Genomic DNA, 23682 nt, shown 5'->3' with positions numbered 1-23682 from the left:
AAAACAGACCAGATAAAGTTCTGACTCGGGACAAAGCAACATATGCCATACCCTCTTTAAACACGGTACTACCAATGTTCACCAAAGCACAGTCTACACTTAAACCTTACGATTTATGAATAGTCACTGCATATGCCAGAGAAAGTGGAAACTTTTTTCTATGGACATATAAATCTTTAACAAGTAAATAACGAACTGAACAACGACTAATTTGTTTTACTTCTTCAATCTGATCAAATTTTATTTAAAACAATTCAATTTCATCTTTATTCTGATAATTAACAAAATCCACAACTTTACCCATTGCTCCATTAAATAAACCTTTTTCTACATCCAAATTTCTCCTTAAAATTACCCAACAGTTTATACATGCATATAGATTCTTTTCTAAACTAGCAGTTTTAGATATCGATTTTCTAAAGAATACAATTTTGTTTTCAGTTTTTCTGTCAAAATAATCGTGATTCCTTTTGCTGTATTTTATCAATGGCTTCCATTTTTATTATTTCTTCATTTTCCAGCTTCAAAATGTGTTCATTAAATATAGAACACTCGCACAGTGTTGGCATTAAGCAGATGGGATTTGTTTTCTATAATTTTCATATATATTTTTCTGGAACTATATTTTCATTTGGAAACACATTGGAAAGTAATTGACTCTGCAAAGCTTCTTCGCCATGTTCTGTCAGTACTCCAATTCTTATATCTTGAAGAATAGGTCCATAATCAACATCATTTGCCTGTTGCATATTTGTGATGAGTTCCTTGTATTCAAAATATGACCAAATGTTAATGTTTACAACGCTACCCAAAGACTTTCTGGTGTCTTCATGCGCAAGTGTTTTAAATACTGGTTGTCCTTTTACGGGAGTAAGTTGCAGTAGATCTCCAAAAACTATGATGTTTTCCTCCAAATAACACATCATACTCTGTTTTAAGAATTTGCTGCATTATTAATTGCAGAAAAGCAAGCATTAAGTTTGAGACCATGCTTAACTCATCAATAATCAGAAGTTTAATTTTCTTTAGCACTCTTGAAAATTCACAACAAGCTTCTCCAGATAGCTTGTGATATTCCAATTTGTTTTCATGCTCCACAGCTAGCATAAGCAAACGATGTAATGTAATTCCTTTAATGTTGTGTGCTGCCAACCCAGTTTGAGCAGTTACAACACAAGACAAATGTGACTCAGTTGTTTCCTGTAGATAACTGGTGATTACTTTACTTAAGAAACTTTTTCCTGTTCCAGCTTGTCCACTCACATACATTCGGATAGTTTAAATGATGTGCATGTGCATTCTTTCTTTTCATGAAGAAATCCATGGTCAATCTGTTGTATCACTTGCTGTTATATTTCTTTCCGTTCAACATTTAGTTGTTCTTCCAAGTTTGCTAAGTTCATTATATCTTCTTAAGCTTGATGCATTGCTGTTTCCACCTCATTCATGGCGACTGCTGCTTCATTTTCAACAATTGGTTGTCCTAATGGATCTTCACTCAGTGGAGCAGAACCTTGACTGTCTTGTGAACTGTCTCTAGCAATCTGAGCTGCAATAGTAGCTTCTTGATCAATTTCATCATTCAACATTTTCACATAATTTGAAAAAACAGTGCATTCTATGGTATCTTTACAAGCATTGAAGGAATCTGCATAGCTCTGAAAATCTCCAAGTAATTCCAATTCTGAACGCCACGGTTTAAACAGTTGCAAAAGGGCAAATAGTAAAATTCCCTTTTATCAGGAGTGTCACAGCTCAGTTTCCTGTGATTAATCAAATTTCCTATTGTTTATTTCACCTAACATCCTTCAGAACCAATCACTCCATATTTTCCATCATTGATGTTCTCTGTAGTATTCCGTTTAAAAGTGTAGTTTTGCAGCACTTCATAGAGACACATGTTCTCAAGATGATGACTTCTGTTTGGATAATATGTGTCCAACATATTCTTTTTCAAAATATCTGTACTTTCTGGATCTTTTTCTGCTAAATATTCAATTTCTTGTACAGATTTAAGTACTCGATTTCGCATTGCTGCAAGACCTAGACTCACCCAAATGATTCTTCTAGATTTTGAGTATAGACTTGCAGATGGTAACCAATCTGAGCATTCATATGCTCCAATTTATCGGTGGGATAACATCTTCAAACTGAAACTGTATAATTTCTCAGACTCTTCTCGTGAGAAATCTCTTCCCACATTTCTTTCAATTCCGTCTTTTCTGATTTTGTCATGTAGGACGTTATATATCGAGCACCAGCAATGGAATTGTCCGCAATGTACTGAATATCCATGTTAGCATTCTACATGGACAGAATAACCAGATTGTAATAATTTATGTATTTTGACTCTTCGCTTCTTCTTAAATTGTAGGTATTCTTTGGAGACTTTCTTGCGATGGTATGTCGCATAGCACACATAAAACTGTTTGCTCTTCCCTTGGATATTACAGGATGTGGAAAACCAAAGCGACATTTGTTATAAAACCTTTCCCTAGACTTGTACTTTTGTCGACAGTATTTTCCACAAAAATGGCTTTGGAATCGTAAGACTTGTTATCCTAAGTTGTTTTCTTCTGTTCTTTTGGGTAAGCACGGGTGGCATATTCTTAAAAAAAAATAAAAAACAGTATCATCCAAATCTGTTCCGAATTTAGGGGTATCCTTGATCCATAACAGCATATGTATATGAGGAGCACCTCTTGATTGATACTACTTTCTCCAAAAGAAATCCACAACTTCTCCAAGAGGGTTTTTTTTTAATTGCAGATAAAATACATCATAGATTCAAATCTATGATTGAAATACCTGCATACATTAACAGGATCCAAAGAGCACAATTCTCCTGGTGTCTTGTATTAAATATTTTTTATATTGGAATTTGCCTCTCGAAGAAATCCAAGTAAAACATCCCAAGCGTACTCAGCACAGCTTATGGTAAGGAACCATGTAGGAGTTCCTTACTTCCTGAGCATCATTTTAAGTTCTCCATGACGACGGTACCAATATTCATTAGTCCTACGCTGACATGCCATCAGATTTATCAGCTGAGATTCTAAATAATCATCTCTCTGGTGCACTTTATCGATAAAATCCTGTGCAGAAACATTTTGCAGATGGACTCCTGTTTTCAATATGTGATTGACTGCATATGAAAGTCAAGACAAGTCCATTTCAAACAAAAGATGAAATATGTATGGGATACATTGTCGAAATCTTGGATCCTCTGCATACAAACTTGTTGTCCGATATTCAGATGGAGGAATCTGCACAGGTCGTTCATCATATTGTCCTCCTTTTCCTGTTGGGAACAACTGCTAAAAACAGCGAGCTTCCAAGCTTTCTTCCCATACACTCATTGGACTTCCCTTTGCTTTTTTCATTTGGAATAACTCAATAGTATTCCCCATCACTTCTTTTTATTGAAGTAGATGTACACTGTAATGTTCATAGATTTCTTCACCTCTGGACATGTCCACTTTTTCAATTTGTCCACTTGACGTTTCAGTATCTTCTGCTAAATGTATTTCTTCTTCTCTCATATCCACATTTTTATAGTACTCATTGTATTTTTATCAAATACAAAGTCGCCTTTTGCACTTTCCTAACATCCACTAACTCCTGCCAGAATTTCTTACTCTTAGTAGGCACGCCATTAACTAGAATGACTAGTGGTACATTTTCTACACACTCTACACAAATAGATTCAAGATTTTTCTAGCGGTAAATATACAACCATTCCTTTTAATCCTCTCTGTAAATCTGAAGGAGGCAATTTACCTGTTTTAGGCTCCATATGAACAATAGCCTGAAACTGGTGCACATATTGAATAAGAATAGACGCATAGGTATTTAAATCTATCAGTTCTGGAGGAATAGCTACCAACTCTAGATTATTATGGACACCTCTAGCAGGCATTTTATTCTCATCTAATTTATTATAACAATATTTACAAATACGCTGATCAGAACCCAAATCAAAACAATTCTCTACCAACAAATAAGTTGCATATTCCTTCCACATATCATTATTTTCTCACTTTTTAAATACAGATCAACACTCCTAGTATGATTTTTGTAGTGAGTTCGCCGGCCACAAATACAAGAATAATTTGGCCTTTCACCTGAAATCACCTTGAACTTTGTAATTTCACCTTCAAATTTTTTTGTACTACTATATTCAACATTCTCTTCAACATTGTCTTCTATTAAGGTATCAGTTTCTGCACTCTCTTGTTCAGGACCAAAGTAACAAAACTCAATTTCATCACAAACCTTCCTCACATCTGATACTGATCCACGCAAAAGAGCACTGTTCAACTCATTTAACATTAGTGCTGGACTTTTTGCATAATACAATCTTCCAACTAATTTCCGCATTTGAGTATGATGTACTGCTAACATGCTGAAATGGTGAAAAAGACTTTGACATACTTTTCTAGAAAGACAAGCCAGAGAATGACCTTGCAAACCAGTATGTTTTCTCACTCTGCAAGGGTCTAGTCCTTGCAACATATTAAACTTTTGTTTAACATTTTTTTTTACTGTATTCGCATAAGAAATTGCTTAAAATTTCAATAGATTCTTGTTGTACACTACAAATACTACTGTAATCCCAAGTGTACACTGGGGCTTTAGGACGTCTGCCTAGAACTTCATCAGCTATCACTTCTTCTGCATTTCTGGGAACCATTTTTTCTTTGTCAATTGGACAACCATTTCTAACCTCATGAGCTCGACCCCTTGTGTCAACTGCATGCAACAAATCATTGGTTTGAAAATAACTCTCTGAACTTGAACTGTGTTTCCATTACCCCCCAAAAAATTACAAAAATTAGTTCTGTTAATTACTCTTTTCCTCTTACTTTTGGCCTTCATTAAATGGGTTGGATTTTCTAGTGATCGAATTCTGTTTAAAACTGAAATAAATAGTAAGTATGGGCGAAATTTGCGAATTCGCGGTCCACGAATTCGCACGAAAGCGAATTCGCGATCAGCAAAATTTGCGAATTTGTGCGAATTTGCGGATTTTTTTTTGCGTGTTCACTGGGTTTTTTGAGTATTCGCGGGCCGCTTGCAGCGCACCGACTGCGAAGTTACCCATGCGGTCATACATGGGCGCGGCCATCTTGTGCGCGTTACGTATTTCCAATTCCGGGCGCTATTGGCAATCTCGCTTTGTGTGCGCTGTGCTATTACGAGTTTGCGTGTGTTTTTGCGTACTCGCGGGGGAAATATTGCGCGAACTTACCCACGCGTTCCTCAGTGGGCGCGGCCATCTTGTTTTTCATTCATTGCTATGGTTCTGGGCATGCTTTTTCTATCCAGCTTCAATCTTTGCTATCCTTTGTTTGTTTGAAGTTTTTTTGATCTTTTCTACTCATTATCTATCCCTCTATTTTTCTAGATCTATATTTTGTGTTTTCTTCTACTTTTGGTTATTTTAAAACTACTTTTTTCAACTCTTTTCCTTTCTTTACTTTTTCCCTATTCTCTTTCCTATTTATTATTTACCTTCCTGTCCAGACCATGGCAAAGGGAACCGGGAAGCAGCCTGACAAGGGGAAGGGTCTCGCACCCCGTTCCCGGCTCCCATGCGGGCGATAGAGGGGGGAGCAAGTCACAGCCCGGGAGATCTTCAGCGCGGAGGAGGTGGGCGCACTGGTTTATTATGTGCAGCGCTGCCTCCCCAAGACCATCACGGCATGCGGCAGGATCGCTAGCGTGTACGGGCTCCGGGAGCGTTGGAAGCTGTGGGAGAAGGTGTGCCGGGCCATGTATAAACACTCTCGGGTCCGGCGCACCTACAGCCAGGCCACGAACCGGTGGTCCGACCTCCTGGACCGTGAACATGACCTGCTCGACCTGCTAGGTGTCGAGATCCCTGGGCTTGGTGAGTTGTAGTAGCTATTTAATCACTACTCTGTTTTCTCCTGCTCTATGTGTTATCATATTGCGAATTTTTGTTTTTTCTGAAGAGTAATATTGCTGCCGATTACATTGTAGGTAAATTATGTTTCAAAATCTTCTGTGATTGCATTTCAGGTGCACTGCTTTCCTGCTCAGTGGCTGTGCTAATATGCTTATTTGTTTTCGATTTTGTGCTCATTTCATTGGCCTGAGTAATTATGTATGAGTGTACTTTACAGAACTGCGTAATGCTAGACACTAAGGGGCAGATTTACAATTACTGGCACATCCCTGCAACTTAGCAGGGATGCGCCAGTAATTGTGCGCCACGCCTCCACCACCCATGGTGCGCCACATTTACAATGCGGCGCACCATGGGTCAAAAACGACACAGAAGTGTCACGCATCTGTGCCCTAAAGGCGGTGCATTTCTGGAGTTGCGTTGCAACCACAACACAGCTCCAGCAATGCTCTGGGGTGCCCTATATCCCCAATGCTGCGTCAAGCCGTACGTCTGCTTCAAGCAGGCGCAGGGTTTTGAGTGACACAGCATTGGCCTAAAAGTGACTGAGTGAAATCTTGTAGATTTCACTAAGCCACTTTTAGGATGCGTTCCTGCGCAGGAACGCCCTCCCTTGCGCCGGAATGCTCCCTGATGGCGCAGGGCTTTACAATGTGATGCATCTCCCAGATGCGTCATGTTGTTAATATACCCCGCACCATGGTGCTTCTTTTGTGCTGCCGCTGCATCACAAAAGTCACGCAACGACAGAGCAAAAGAGCCGCAAGGGACTTGTAAATCTGCCCCTAGAGACTCAAGTCCAGTCCTTCCTTTGTACACCTGCCACTAAGAAGAGATAGTGGTGGTGGATTGATAGTTTGAGTATTATAATGACTGGTTATGTAGTAGGAAACTTACTTTTTAGTGTTCTCACTGGTCTGCAATCACGTTGGACTTTGTCTGTCACTTTGCATGCTGCGGAGTGCTGCCTGCAAGTCCTAGTCGAACCTTTTGGAGTTGGTTTAGTGAGTTACATATCTTTCCAAGTCGACGGTCCGCGAATCCAGCAATACTAATATCCTAGTAGACCACATCAGATAGGTCAATAAATGTAGTGCAATTGTTATCTATTTGCTATTTCCCCGAAATTATTTGTTATTGTTCTTTTGAACTGTTTGATTTGGTTGACAACAATCATCCATGTTTGGGTCTTTCTTTCATGTTGTACATCAGCTCCCCCCAGGGGCAAGAGGACAGAGGAGGAGGTAGCGGCGCCAGCGGAGCAGGAACAGGAAGGCCAGTATCGGTCCGGCGAGGGCTCCTCTGCTGGCCCCAGTAAGTTTTCATGTTAATATTAATAATTATACTTCCCTATCTTTTAGAGTACCTATTTTTTACTAACGTTCCTCGTTCGATTTTTTCTAAATCGTCTTTGATCTTCTTGTAGACTGTTTCTAAATTCTTATCCTGCCTCTACTATGACTCCCTGTGGTACGACTAGATTATTATTATTATTAGTCTGTATGTGTAGCTAACTAAGCTTGCACAGTTGGCAAAAGGTGTTAAACGAAACTCCCATTCTATTCAGCAATAGCTCTATGCACTGAGTGCAGTCCTCTGGGTTGTCCATAATGTCTTTTGAAGTCTTCTAAATGTTTATGCTTTGACAATTCCCATTAATAAAATGTCAATGACCCCCAAGAAAGAATAAGATACTAGTTTACTTTTTGATTGGATAGGAGGACAATCCATACTACTATTGTTGCAGGGAAAATTCTGCACAAACAGAACTATGGACACTAAATAGTCCATTGTTTATCAATTATAATAGGCGCAGTTAGTCTTTCCACATACCTCAGTCATAACAGAATTTGAACCCCCAAACTCCTTACTGACTAGCTAGTGACAGTGGCAGAGTCATTTAGCTCCCTAATTCATCGATGATTGATCCCCAATGATGATTATCCAACCCAGGACATGCGACTACGGAGCCAGAGTCAAGAACTGTCAGAGCCACGGATCATGCTTGCAAATTGCAAACCCTTTCGCTCACTCACTTATGACCAAAAACCACAGAGTCTATGTAAGTTTTAAAGCTTTATTAAAAGTAAAAACATTTATTAAAATCAAGTTCATCATACAACATAAACGGTGGATTGAAAATGGAAAAGTGCTTAGTGATTTCACACGTTAATTGTGGGCGAGCCCTCACCTGGTTGGAACTTCAAATCTTCTTTGTGGTGCTGAATCGTTGCTGACTCCATCCAAGTGATGATGATCTGATCTTGCTCTTGTTCTTAGAAGGGAAGCTTCTGTCCGTTATGAGAAAAATGATGCGTGTTAAAAAGCAAGCATTCATCAGTTGTGCCAGAAAGTGTAGCAAGACAACACCCTTCCCTGAAAAAAAGGCCATTTTTAGTTTTGACTAGACAGTCACAAATTATTAAATTTGTTTGTGTAGTCGTAGTGCATCTTTTGATTCCTAGACAAAATACTAGGGAGTGGTGTATATGGCATCTAAGAATCTGAAATGTTTTTTCTAGGCGGAACATCGGCACAACCATCCACCGGTGCCGGGCCCAGCGCGGAGGTGGGCACTCCTGGGCGGAGGAGGTGCAACAGCCAGCGGAAACTGCTGTGGGGTATGCCACGGTAGTGGCGGACAGTGTTAAGCTATTATATTCCTTACTTATTGAGATTGCAGATTGCAGAGTGTGCTCTCTGCACGGGTGTTTATGTTGTACAGTACAAGTATACTATACTGTTAAGAAGACTTACAAATTTAGAACTAAGTTTTTATCAACCAGGTAGTAGCCTCCTCTAAATTGACTTCAACTCAGCTGTGAAAGTTTTTTCGAGAATCCAAGTCAGATCAGAGATGAACTTGATGGATGGGATGAACGAAAAGGGAAAGAAGGGTGTAAGTAAGTGTGGAAGGATGAGCAAGATAAAAGTAATGATGACTGGCAAAGAATGATACGTGTTTTTGAATGCTGCCCGAGGTGGCTGGGAATATGAGGCATGGCCGGTTGTAGGATGAAGCAAGGATAGGTAGAAGGAGAAAGGGAGAATTTGACATTGGCTACTACTACAAGAAATAGTATTGATGGTGAAGGACACAGCAGCGTAATCATTCGCCACGTTTAGGAGAAGGATGTTCTTCATGATCAATCCAGTTGATGGCGCCCATGAAAATCTGATTTGATTTGCCAATAGTCATGGGTCTGTGTCAAGCTGAGTAAGAATATATCCTCAGATTCCTTCACCAGCCTTGAAATGTAATTCATTTTCAGTTGCTATGACCTTATCCTCCCCAGAAAGTGTGTGGAATTATTGCTGTCATTTACTCACACATCAATGAAAACACACAGCCCGGGGGAAGAGGGTTAGGGTTTGGAAATTGGATGGGAATGGGTTTTTTTGGGAAAGTTTTGTTGAGAGATAAAAAAAAACACAGCATGGGCAAACAACAAATGGAGATAAACAAATCTTTGGATACGAAGATATCCTTAAATCTTTTAAGGGACATAAAGGAAGTGCATGCACTACTGCAGGCATGAAGTTGATTGCTAAATGGATGGTTAGGTTACTTAAACTAAGTAGTACTTTCTAATGAATGAAAGAATGCGACAGTACAGGGCTGCAGTAATTATGCGTTTTCACTTGCCTTTCTCTGCACTCAGAGAAACACTTTGTTCATTAAATTAGTTTGAAAAATAGCAAAGTAAAACTATACAATGGCTGCTGGAGGGATGAATTTAGAAGCAGAGAGCAAAGAAATGCAGAGTCACACTCATAGAAGTTCACAGCAATAACATTACTTAAAAGGTAAGTAGAAATTAATTGATACTGTTACTGTATGTTGTTGTACTTGTCCTGATGAATTTGGGAAGTTGCATGCATCTAGCCATTCCTCTTATCTGCAGTACTCCTCCATTCAATCTGACGCTCCGTCGATCATTGTTGGTGACCACAAGACACCCTGTCCACTGCCTGCCTGGCGGATGCTGAATTGCGGCTCGCTAATGTGAAGCCTGACTTCATCCTTTTTCCGATTGCACAGGGTGGAAGCCGCCCTGTAAATGTTGATGGAAAAACAGGAAGTGATATTAAAACACCAATGAGAAAAAAATATAAGGTGCGTACGCTGTGTAGTGCAAAAAGTCACACTTTCAGTTTCAGAATCAACAGTACAATAGTTTTGAAAGGGCGTACTCTGAGTCTCCTTTTGAAGGATAAATAAGTATGGGCGAATTTTGCGGATCTTTTCCCTCAAGCTAGGTGTACTGTAAACTGCGATTTTAGAACAAAATTAGACCTTCTCAGCAGTGCTCCCAGACCGTTAAACCCAGTCGCTAAAATGTAGAAGACCCCCAATCAGACCCCAAAAAACATGCGATACTGCTACCTGTCTGAGGCCTAGTGGAAAATGGTGACAAAACGTACTTTGAAAGTAAAGTAGGCCCAAATCCCCCCTTTTCCACCATGGAGTTTCTTCAAACCACTTGCAACCAAAATTAGACATTTCTCGACAAGTGCTCCAAGAGTAGACCCCAGAACCCAGTTGCCAAAATCTCGAACACTCCCAAACACATGCAATACTGCTAACCCTAAGAGCCCTAAGTTAAAAATAGTGTCAAACGCTTTCTTCGACTAGGCCAAATCGCCTTTTCCCACCATGAATTTTCTTCAAACCACTTACAGCCAAAACTATCCATACCCAGCGTTGCTCCAAGACCCCCCAACCACCTCCAAACACCAGGAACCCCCCCAAGCAGGCCCCCAAAAACACGAAAGTGAGCGAAAACTCTGCAAAGTGAAAAACTTTTTCACAATGGATTTGCTCCAAAACACTTTTATCCGGTATTAAACCTTCCCAGCAATGCCCCCAGACCCGTCAACCCAGGCGAAAACAAGTTTAACACCCCGAAACAGCCAAAAAGCAAAACCGGAAAAAGTGAGACTTAGAATAACTTAGGCCTCATTCCCAAATCACTCCGTGCGCGCTCTGCAGCTAGGCCCTAACTCCCCTTTGCCACCATGGATTTTCTTCAAACCACTTGCAATCAAAACTATCCATGCACAGTGTTGCTCCAAGACCCCCCAACCCCCCCCCCCCCCAAACACCAGGAACCCCCCAAGCAGGCCCCCGAAAACAAGAAAGTGAGCAAAAACTCTGCAAAGTGAAAAACTTTTTCATCATGAATTTTCTCCAAAACACTTTTATCTGGTATTAGACCTTCCCAGCAATGCCCCCTGATCCGTCAACCCAGGCGAAAACAAGTGTAACACCCCCAAACAGCCAAAAAGCAAAACCGGAAAAAGTGAGACAGAATAATTTAGGCCTCATTCCCAAATCACTCCGTGCGCGCTCTGCAGCTAGGCCCTAACTCCCCTTTGCCACCATGGATTTTCTTCAAACCACTTGCAATCAAAACTATCCATACACAGTGTTGCTCCAAGATACCCCAACCCCCCCAAACACCAGGAACCCCCCCAAGCATGCCCCCAAAAACACGAAAGTGAGCAAAAACTCTGCAAAGTGAAAAACTTTTTTAACATGGATTTTCTCCAAAACACTTGATTCCGATATTAGACCTTCCCAGCTATGCCCCCAGACCCCTGCAGCCACCCGCAAAAAAGCAGAACACCCCCAAACAGGCAAAAAGCAAAAATGGGCCTACCTTCAATTCAGTTCAAATGCGCTCTGCCACTAGGCCCTAACTCCCCTTTTCCACCATGAATTTTCTGAAAAACAAATGCAATCAAAATTAGACTGTGCCAGCAGTGCTCCCAGACCCCAAAACCCACCCCCAATAACCTAGGAGCCCCCCAAACAGCACCCCAAAAACAGGCAAGTGAGCAAACACGGAAAAACTTTTTCACCATGGATTTGGTCCAAAACACTTGATTCCGATATTAGACCTTCCCAGCTATGCCCCCAGACCCCTGCAACCACCGCAAAAAAGCAGAACACCCCTAAACAGGCAAAAAGCAAAAATGCAACCGCCAACTAGTCAACATCGGTCCAAATGCGCTCTGCAGCTAGGCCCTAACTCCTCTTTCCCACCATGGATTTTCTTCAAATCACTTGCAATCAAAATTATGCTATCCCAGCAGTGCTCCCAGACCCTCCCCAAAAATCTAGAACACCCCCAAACAGCCCCCCCAAAAAACGCAATACTGCTAGGCCTCAGTTTAAATTGTGCCAAAACGCTGTCTGCAACTAGGCCCAAACCCCCATTTTCCACCATGGATTTTCTTCAAACCACTCGCAATCAAAATTAGACTATCCCAGCAGTGCTTCCAGACCCCCCGACCCACCCCCACAAATCTAGAAGACCCCCAAACAGCCCCCCAAAAACATGCAATACTGGTATATTCAAAACATGACAAATTGCGCTGTTCACAAAACATTGCTGTTTTCAGCACTTCCACTACTTTGATCCTCTTGAAACTTACCTGGACAGTCACTTGTTCCAGCGATTCACAAGAATCTCAGCAAGGCAGAACAAAATTGAACCACTGCGCTCTAAGAAGAAGAAGAAGGTCTACGACTAGTTTTCACTTAGTTTTCACCCAAACACACGCGCCCGCAAAACACCCAAAAAGGCAAACATTCTGCCAATTCTGGACCAAAGAACACCAATCCCCCCTAAAACCTTGCCAACATCATTATGAACGAGCCTGCATCGGGCCCCGAGCCCTAGACTCAGCGTGAACCATACCAACTTAAACCCCAGAACCCTAGTAAATCGCACTGAACCCTAAACCCTAGATATGCTTTGTCTGTCTGTGTCAAAGAGCCTAGTTATGCTACATCAGGAGGACGCTTCACTCAGTGGTGCCTGCCTTGACCGTCTGCATGGCCCTGCTGCAAGCATGGGCCAAAAATCCGTTCCGCTCAAGAATTTGCGATTTTTTTGGTAATTTCGCAAGATTTGCGAAATACCGAAAAACAGCACATTTTGCAAACATAACGGATGTTTGGCCCCAGCTTGAGGCAGTGCCTTGCAGATGGTCAAGGCATGCACCACTGAGTGAAGCAACCTGATGTAGCATACCTAGGCTCTTTGTCAGACAGACAAATCATATCTAATTGTATGCAGCAAGCCACATAGCCCAAATTTTACATGAACTGCTGTCTGGAGTGGACTCTGCCTGGCATAACAACAACAGTACACTGCCTCACCCTCGACCACTACATACCACAAATAGACAGACATGCAGTTCTGCTGTAGTAGTTGTTGTAGACTGGTTTACCTGTTTGCCACTCACGAATTGGCCATAGTTGTTCCGTAAACCCAACCGACGCTGATGATCCATCCATCCCAGTGAGTGACTGTAAAGAAAAAAGATATATTATTTAATCAATCATCATGGTATATTGGAAAGTGAGTCCGCTCCAAGGACATTTTGCATATTGTGAAATGCAACATAGTGGCCCCTGAAATTGAATTACAATTTGAATTAAACAAGGTAAAAAAAACAGAGTAGTTGACATGAGTTACAATTACTGTGTAAAAGATTAAATAATAACTAAGACAAGACATATGATTCATCATTTCATGCACAAAAAACAAACAGCAATTGGTTTCATCAGAGCCAGACAGCCATTGCTGTCCACTGCATGCCATCTTCTCAATTATTCATTACCTGTTCTACTTTTTGTCCGCATCTTCTTCGGAAAGTAAGGGCCCACAGGGCAGCCTCTCCTGTCAATATCAGAAGTAAGTCTGTTAGCAATCACGAAGCATGTAGTCAGTCAGTAATTTCAGTCCCACTTGAGAGGACGCTTCGTAATCCATCCATCTGCCTTGAGGGAAATGGATAGCGGGAGTCTGGAGGAGGAGTATAGAGGAGCATGATTGAGTTGTGAACTTGTGAACCTCAGGAATGCAGACTGCGGCACCTTCAAATCAATAAGGAATATAAGCTGAAGACAGTGCTGCTGATGGACTTGTTGTGATTAGGTGATTAGAGTTTTGTTGTGGTAAAAGTTGCAAAACAAAGAAAGACACACAGGAATAAAAGTGAATAAGGATGAAAAAAAGGAAGTCATTTTCAGGGCTCGGTGTCAGGGAAGTAGAGCTGGTCATCAAACTCCATGAATTGAGACGGGAGGAGGTCAGGTAACAGAGAAGAATTTCCGTCACCTAAGTCGGTGTCCTCTTCTTCCTGTGTGCATTCATGTACTTTGTAATCTGGTGGCATGAAGTGCTGATTCATCTTGATCAGTGTTAACCTCTCCACATTTGTGGCCGAGAGGCGGGTCCTTTTTGAAGTTACAATGGCACCAGCAGCACTGAAAACACGTTCAGAAGACACACTTGGGAGTGGGCAAGACAAATGATTTACAGCCAGGTTGATGATCAGTGGCCATAGAGCCATTTTCCTGTTCCAATACAGCAATGGGTTCTTATTAACAAAGACCTCTGTTGGGTCATCCAGATAGGCCTGCACCATCGACTCAAGGTTCTCCATGGTTGCTCCACTTTGCGTACCATCTGTGGCCTTTGCAGCACTGGAACGAGCAAACCCTTGATGAGTTAGCCAATCCGCTTCCGACAATATTATGGCTGGGCCTGGTGCAGGTGAGGATGATGATACGGTTGCTGATGGTGTCGTTAACAGCTGTGAGGGAAAGTGACTTTCTTCGCCCACAGATTCAGAAGTGGAACTTGACTACGGATGGCCTGCTGATTCAGTTGGACTTCTGCCGGCTCCTTGAATTTTCTGCCGATCTTTTTCGAACTGAGTGGCTGACACAGCTAGCCAATGTTTGTACTTTGAAACATCTGCTTCATCAAAAGGAATGAATGCTTTGCTGGCCACTGCCTTTTTGTACCGTGGATCCAGAATAGTGGCACAAATGTAATGTTGTTCTGTATGTATGTTTTTAAGCCTTTCATTGGCAACTAGGCGGCTTAATAAGCTCTTCGCCAACTGATATGCGTCTTGCTTTTTTTCACCAGCATCTCTGAACATTGAAGACACCGCCTTCAGTTGGTGCTCTAGCATGACCAACAATGGGATAGCTTTGCCCAAAGAACAGTCCTCCCTGCTGACTTCACGCGTGAAGACCTCAAAAGGACGAAGCATGTCTGTCAGGCTTTTAACTAACTTCCATTCCTCCAACTCTAGCCTCATGTCTTTCATAGTAGAACCTAGTCGAAAGACATACTCATTGATTACCATGCCCTGCTCAGACAGACGCTCAAGCATGTAAAAGGTTGAGTTCCAACGTGTTGCCACCTCCTGGATGAGTCCTTTGATTGGCACTTTACGTTCATGTTGAATGCTCCTCAGCTCCTTCCGGCCCTTAAAAGAATGGCTGAAATGTGTGCAGATTCGTCGGCAGGTGGTCAGTAACTTCCTGACTGTGTTTTCATTTTTCAAGAAATCTTGCACCACAATGTTAATACTGTGCGCCAAACACAGCACTCTGAAATAGTCACCTTGCTGCATGGCCTTAACTATATTACTGCCATTATCTGTGGAAACATAACCAACTATGCAATTTCTTGGTTTCAGCCATTCAGAGACCTTACTGTTAAACTCCTCCAAAATGTTTTTGCAGTATGAGATTTCTCCATGGCAAACATGGCTAATGTTGCATGTTTCCGAGTAGCTTGAAAAAGTGGGTCCAGGTCAACAACGGCACTTGACTTGTCTCTAACCCCTGCAAAAGAGACCCAGTGTGCAGTGATTCACATGTAATCAAGGGCTTGGCAACTGGTCCACATGTCTGTTGTCAAGTGGATAGTGTGAACAGCACTCTTCTGCAAAGCTGCCCCAATCACCTCCAGCACATCTTGATGTAGTGCTGGAACTGCAACTCTGGCAAAATAGGACCGGCTAGGAACCTTCTATTTAGGGCAGACTGTTGACACTAATTCTAGAAACCCCACCACTTCCACGAAAGAAAAAGGGAGAAGGTCCAGCGCTAGCATTTTAGCCATCTTTACGTTATACAGACGTATCGTTGGGTGGTTGCGTTCAAATGGCGCCTCCAACCAAAACATGCTTCTAATTGTGGGCTGGACCGTTTTACGTGATGATGATGATGCAGACTTCAAACCAGTTAGGCTCATTGATGGACTTTTTTGCATTGGTGTCTGTCCCAGACTCTTAGTGTGCCTCATACATGTTGCAGGGGTAGAGTGTGTGGGTGCTACCACTGCAGTGCTGCTGCCAGGGGTACTGGGTGTACCAGAAAAAATGATGCTCGATTCCTGACTCCCCCCCTGCACAACCAGCCCCTCGTCAGCATCAGATGCAATGTGAATGGATACATTTGGATCAGTTCTAATTTGTTGGTATTCCTCGATCTTACTTAGGTGCGTATACCACTGGATAGGGTGGTGTTTTTTGAGATGACCTCTCTGGCCTCCGGTACCATAGTTGGTACCAAGCTTACCCCGACTAACGGATACTTTACAAATCGAACAAACAACCATGTTTGCCACTTTTGAGCTAACAGTAAAGAAGTCCCAAACTGGGGACTGGTGATGTCTGCTGGTGGTGGAAGTGCTACTTTGACTTTCAATGCCAGATGAAGTGGAGGATGGGCGTGGCTGACTTTGTTTCTGCTGTTCCCTTACAGCACCACTACTTGAGGTCGAGCTGGATGGGGGTCCATGCCGGCTCTTCTGACTAAAAAAGATGGAAGCTGTAGGTCGCGTTAGTGTTGTAGTTAACTGTGGTACCAGTGCCACGCCGCCCATATCCCGCTCAGCAGCCATTTCTATTTCTATTTCTGGATTTGGTGAAGCGCAGCAGCTGCCCCAGCAATGGGGTGTCCCGGCGCTGAGAAACAGGCACACAGACTGAGGATAGAGGGGGAGGGGGGGAAGGGGAATCTAGGGAGCGGGGAAGAGGTGAGTCTTAATTGCTTTACGGAAGGCTGGGAGGGAGTCTATGGAACGAATGCTAAGGGGGAGATCATTCCACAATTTGGGGCCAAGGACGCTAAAGGAGCGGCCTCCAGTTCGGCAAAGTCGAATCCTAGGGATTGTCAGGAGGAGTTGGTTGGAAGAGCGCAGAGCACGGCCCGGAACGTAAGGTTGGGCAAGGCTACGAAGCAGAGGGGGATTTCCTTGTTTAACGATCTTAAAGATCGTGACTAAGGCTTTGAATTTAATTCGGAGTTCCACGGGCAGCCAGTGGAGCTTGCGGATGGTAGCTCTGGCTGAACATCTGCGTGGGAGGCCGACCAGCGTTCTGGCTGCCGCATTCTGGATACGTTGGAACCTAGTTGTTTCCGCTTTGTTGGCTCCCAAAAGGAGGACGTTAGCGTAGTCCAGGCGCGATAGGATGGTGGCCTGGACGATTAACTGGCGAGCCTTAGAGTCGAAGAGCCCAAGTATGGGCCTGAGGTTCCTTAGAAGGCCTATGCAGGTGGCTGCCACTTTTTTCGTGTGGGCCTGGAAGCTGAGGTTGGCATCTACCCAGACTCCCAGATTTTTGACACAATTTTTGGGGAGTGGAGTGGCGCCTAGGGATGACGGCCACCAGTGCTCGTTCCAAAGGCTGGTGTTGCGGCCTAGGAGGAGCACCTCGGTTTTTCCGGCGTTGAGTTGAAGGTAGTTGTCCGTCATCCAGCGGGCCACAGCAGTCATGCCCTCTTTGAACTTGGATGCCACGGAGGACGGGCTTTCCGAGAGGGTGACAACCAGCTGAGTGTCGTCGGCGTACGAGACCAGCGTGAGCCCCCACTCTCTAGCCACGTCAGTAAGTGGCTGGACGTATAGATTGAAGAGGGAGGGGCTCAACGCTGAACCCTGGGGGACACCTTGAGCTATGGGGTGGGGTTTAGAAAGAAATGGGGATAGGGTCAAAATGTTTGTCTGCTGCATGCCCGCTGGGGCTGAAGTGATGACTGTGATGACTGGGTCGTCGTCAGACTGTTCATCAGCAGCAGAAGACACTACTTCTTGTTTGTCGTCATCACCCATAAGTCGAAGCCTTGCGGGAGCCTTCCTTTTAGGCTTAGCTACCTTTGTCGGCTCATGGCATGACTCACTCTCAGACTGCATTGCTGGGTTCCAATCACGATCAAGGTCATCAGAATGAAGGGGGCTTGAAGAAGAACTTGTAGTAGTAGTAGTAGCCCTCCTTGACCTTTTTCTTGCTGGGGATCTGGAGGACCATTGGATCATCATCAGGAGGAGCGGCTTCCTTGGATGATACCTCCTCTTGAATATCAATTTCCTGATGTGCCCCTACTTCTGGAGGAACAAGCGTTGTAGGCAGTTGTGCCGCTCCATCAACCTGTATTTGCACCTCTCCATGCACCTCTCCATGCGCCTCTCCTTGCGCATCTCCTTGCGCCTCTACTTGCGCCTCTCCTTGCGCCTCTCCTTGCCCCTCTCCTTGCGCCTCTCCTTGCCCTTGTACTTGTGCTTGTACTAGTTGCGGCTGTGGTTGTTGTTGCGGCTGTGGTTGTTGAACACTCGTCAGCTGAGTTACACCCGGCGTTGATTGGATGGTACTTTCTTGTGATGAGCCAAGATCACTGGTCGATGGTAATTGAACAACCAAAGTGGCTGCCGCAGCAGCACTCATGTTCTTGGACCTAACTTGGCGTGGTGGCACTGAGCCCAATGAAGCGGAGGTGCTGCTTCTGTTGCGTGCTTATCTAGGATCCTGATCAATACTGTGACCTTATGCCCCTATTCGGCTATAAATCCATTTATTCCCTATATTGGCATAACCGTTCAAGTGCGATATTCAGAAAGTCATCTCTGGCCTCACACGAACAGAGCCACATTCCAGAATAGTTCTCTGCCACTTCCTTTGCAACCAATTAGTGCAATGACAGAGCAGAAGTCACTATCTGATATTCCTAGATTAACACTCCGAGTTCTTCAACAAGATAAAAACTCAGCAAACCTGGAAATCCCTGCTTGCTGTGTTTTGATTAGTAATGGAACTCTAATGAGCAACTGATAGCTATCACTTCCTAGTGACATCTTTAATTGACGTCTTATGTCCAGCAAACTTGCGTCAAACAAGGCACCTTTCAGGTATAAATACTACCAACGTTGCCTTAAGCAATTGCTGGTGTCCCATTGCTGTTGTATGCTGTATGCAGTACGCTGATGCTGCTGCTGTCCCGTTGCTGGTGGTGAAGCTACTGATACCATTATCGCTGCTAAAGCGCGAACGATGGTGTGGTGAGCTTAGGAGCTGAACAGCCGTCCCTCTGCGAAGAAGCCCAGCAGATGCCATCTACCCGTGGACGCTGTCCCCCCTCCTTCTCCTCGACGCGCTGAAGAGAGACGCTGCCTTTCTCCTGCTGAGAAATCCAGCTCCAGCGTTTCTGGTGTACCCTTGCGGGTGACTGGAATACCGAGACCCCCTGAAGGAGATACCAGACCTCCATCATTCTATTCAGAGGTATGGTGTTGACTAAACCCTTAGAAGAGAATTCTTGAAGCAAACCTTGGCAAAACCAACTTAACTTAAAGCTACTTACTTACTCCCCTCCCACGTGTTAGGCTTAGGTCAGGCACACCGGGGTAGGCTTAGTTAGAAGCACCAGTTGAGTATTTTAGCCTAATGTATATATGACTGTATATATGTTTTATTACTTTTAAACCATTGTATGGCTAAGAAACCATATCAATGCTTTTACAGTATTATCTCGCAATACTTATCTTACTGTACGTACTTTTTATAATAACAAGTCTTGCAATTGTGGCAATACATTTCTCTTGTACGAGAAGAAAGACTGTTCAATAAATGTTAATCCTTTATTGACAAACGCCCGTCTCTCTATTCTCTACATATTGTGAAAGTAATCTGCACTAATCTGACTGAGTGAAATACCTGTCTATTGTTTCACACGACCCTAGAGATTGACTCTTGATCTGAGGAGCAAAGTTGTCATGTTGCACGGTTGTTGGAAAACTGAATCCCTTCTTGTCTGTGCCAGGGAAGCTGATCACTTCCTATGCAGAGAAGAAAGTTTCCAGTGACCTCTGAGCTAGTTGGTAACAAACCCAATTAAGTTTAGCATAGTCAGTAGAGGCCTGGAAGATCCGCACTTCTACGTCGATACTACTGTTTATGTTATTCCAATGCGCAGGGCCTAGTGGGAAATTAGGAACTACACTACATGGCGCCCAACGTTTGGTAAGGCGATAAACTAACGCAAGACGTTAGAGTAACTCAGTCGTGCATATTTCACACAGACCCCTTTCTCCCGTAAATACTCCAATAGACGTCTGGAGTGGGTGAAAGGTTAAAATCCGCCCGACCTTAGTAGGAAGAGATTCCTATGTAAAGCTCTGGTTTATTCAATGTTGAAGGATACAGTGTTCCAAAATATTGTGCACCTAATCTTTGTCTCCTTGGAGACCAACTCTGCAAAGCCTGCATTGATACAATGCCAGGAGAAAACGGAACCACTGGGGCCGCAGCCGATGCGACTCAGCAGGGTCCCGAACACACTGACCCAGATGCAATTATCATCCCGGTCCACTTAAGAAAATCTATAACGCTAAAACTTATAGAAAACGGACTGACACCACAAGGTGGTACAGTAGTCTTCGTGATAGAGGCTCACGAATATCGGCAGACAGAGGTATTCTATTCATGGATAAACTTTCCAGCGGCAAACGCTACAACAAAAGAGTTTCACTATTACAAAATAGAGGAACCTCCGGAAGAGTACGCTCCTTTCGAGGAGACTGAAATCCCACTAAAATTCCAAGAGCACCTGCTCTGGTTTAATGGCGCCCTAAAACATAATGATCACATAACTAGGCTCGGTCCACTAGGTAGACCAGGAGCAACGTGGCCGGTTCTAGCCGGCTACACACCACATCCTGACATTGCAAAAATGTCCAGAGAAGAGCTGTTAGTACAGCTAAAAACACTAATTAAAATACATAGGCAATTAGTCCAATATGTAAAAAGCTGTTAATGTACCACAGCTTACCCCTCATCAGGGGAACACTAATAAAATCACACCACAGAACATACAGTCATGTCTTGGTAAAACACCCGTAAAACGGGAACAAATTCCTTTCTGGTTAGCACAGAAAATCACTCAAATAGAGGCAGTATTTCCTGATACTACCCCTATTGAGAAACACAGAATCTTGACAATCTGCCTTCCTATGGGAATCGCACCACACGTGGAGGACTGTGACACTTGGGGTACAGTCTTTGCTTCCATTTACACAAAACACATGGTGTTCCGTCTATGGCGGTAATACCAGAAGTGCTAAAACAGATTCAGAATGAATACGGTCCAGAGCCCGCTTTAACTCTTGGTATGAAATTACTGAAAGACTTCAAGCAGGTCTCGGCTATATTATTAGCCAATATAAAAGGAGAAGCAGTCTCTGTGGCGATTGAGCTTGCAAAAATCATAGAAAAATGCTATGACGAATTAGGTAGAGACAGCTTGGGTGGGAAACCGGTAAAGCCCCAACTGCTCGAAAATCCTGAAAAATTATTTATTAAAAAAAATTTAAACACTCCTAAAAAGAGCTGGGATGGAAATAAACAATCCACTCCCAAGGAAAAAGTTTTCCAGTCCAGAGGAAGGTCTCCTCGACGGAGGGAAAGAACTCCGACTCGAGAACACCAGTCTCCCCAGAGGGAGCCCTCTGAGAAAAGATATAACCTTAGAAATAGGGATAATCTGAAAAAACCTGATAGATATCAAAGTATTGATACACGTCCCTCTCGATCTTTTTCGCAGAAATCGGAAAGAAGAGGACGGTCAGACCCAGGAGAGCACACCAAGTCCAAAGACAAGGAACCTGCTCAAAATAAGAAATCACAATTTCCCAAAAAGAAGGTAGCCAGTATTAGAGTAATTGAACATGCCGAGAATACTGAGGACACAGTTGAAAAACGGGGAGTGGGCATTGACAATGTTGGACAGTGCAGCAGAAATCAGTATAGCGCGCAAGATCTTGATGAGTCATCTGGAGACAGTGGACACGAATGAATACATTCAGGTTGAAACTGCCGACACCAGACTTAGCGAGCCCCATAAGATATACGAAATAACATTGCGTATAGAGGGTGATAAGACTAGGAAAATAAAGGGTCTATTTTGGGATAAGCTCTCAAAAGGCTATGATATTCTGTTAGCTGAAAAAGATTGGCCCCCAGAGTTTGTCAGGGAGTGCCCTCGTGGCGAAGAAATGATTATGCCTGCTTCTCGAATCGCATTCCGATTCACAAAAAATATACATATGCAAGGAAATGGGCAGTAGCCCAGGCACCGGCATTATATAAAAATCATGTAGGATGGGATGAGGACTCACCTCCTCACAAAATCCAGTTAAAAGTGAACCAACTGCCCAAAGGCAGTATCCCATTAAGCAAGAAGCTAAAAAACAAGTCAGGGATATCTTAGATCAACTTGAATACCAGGGGGTGATTGAAACATGCACCTCTCAAATGAACAATCCTTTGTTTCCTGTCTCCAAGACAGACAATTCATATCGTCTAGTTTTGGACTACAGACATCTTAATGCATGTTGCAAAACTTTTGCAGTACAAAACTCGCATAGTGCAGCCCTAATGAATAACATAGTTAGGAAAAAATATAAAACGACATTAGACATATCTAATGGTTTCTTTTGTCAAAACATTGCACCAGAAAGCAGATATTTGACCGCTTTCTCAGCATTTGGGTCGCAGAAAAAATTCTGTCGACTCCCACAGGGGTTCAAGAACAGCCCAGGACTATTCTCAGCAAGGGTAACAGAGTTATTACAAATATATGATGACGAGGCATTATCTTATGTAGATGATATCTATCTCACAGACGACGACTTGGATACTCACTTGAAAAGAGTGAACACCATTATACTTGGGTTCGCAGCAGAGGGTTACAAATTCAACTTTAAAAAGTCTTGAATTGCCCATCTGACAGTACTATTTTTAGGGTACGAATTATCAAGTGAAGGAAAAAGCCTAACGGACAACTTCTCAGAGAAGTGCGCTGTACTCCAAGCTCCAAAAACGCTGAAGAATTTACAATCCATACTAGGTTTTCTGAATTTCGGAAGAACTTACATTCTAAATTACGCAGAGAGGGTTAAACCTCTTTACGAACTAATTAAACCTGATTTTAAACAAATCAATTGGACTCAAAAACACACAGAAATTTTGAGATCACTGCAAACAGACATGTTAGCAAAAACTAAACTAGATACACGTGACAACACACGTGATCTTGTAATCCGAGTCATCCCAGGAAGATGCGGATTCACGTACCTAACCTCTAATGAGGGAGAAAAGGTACCTATATCAATTAAATCTCACTTGTACACACAAGTAGAAAAAACATTCAGTCTCACAGAAAGAACTGTGAAAGCAGTGCAAATTGCATTAGCAAATGAACGAGAACTAGCACACGGCAAAAGGATTAATATCCTTACAGCGGAATCCGCCTTCGAGGCACTATTCAGCCCAGTAAACCTGCCTACAGTGTCACTGGATCCGAAATGGATACAGAGTGTAGATTCTCTAGGAGCGGAAGACGTGAAATACTATTTCGCCCCGCAGTTCGAAGAACTGAATGATTTAGAATATGAAGAAGAGTATCCTCTGCCAATCGAACTTCTGCCTCTCCCACAATACGCCTGTATAATCTATACAGATAGATTTGTACAGCATTTCAACGTAGAGAGCAAATCCTACAATGCAGCGTGTGCGATTATTAAAGGTCGTTGGCTGTGCAGTAAATTCAGACCGAAAGTAACAAAAACTGAATCTGTAAGAAACTGTTTGGTTCA

This window comes from Lissotriton vulgaris, chromosome 6 (genome assembly GCF_964263255.1).
Source record: "Lissotriton vulgaris chromosome 6, aLisVul1.2, whole genome shotgun sequence".
Lineage (NCBI taxonomy): Eukaryota > Metazoa > Chordata > Amphibia > Caudata > Salamandridae > Lissotriton > Lissotriton vulgaris.
This window is presented reverse-complemented; position numbering follows the sequence as displayed.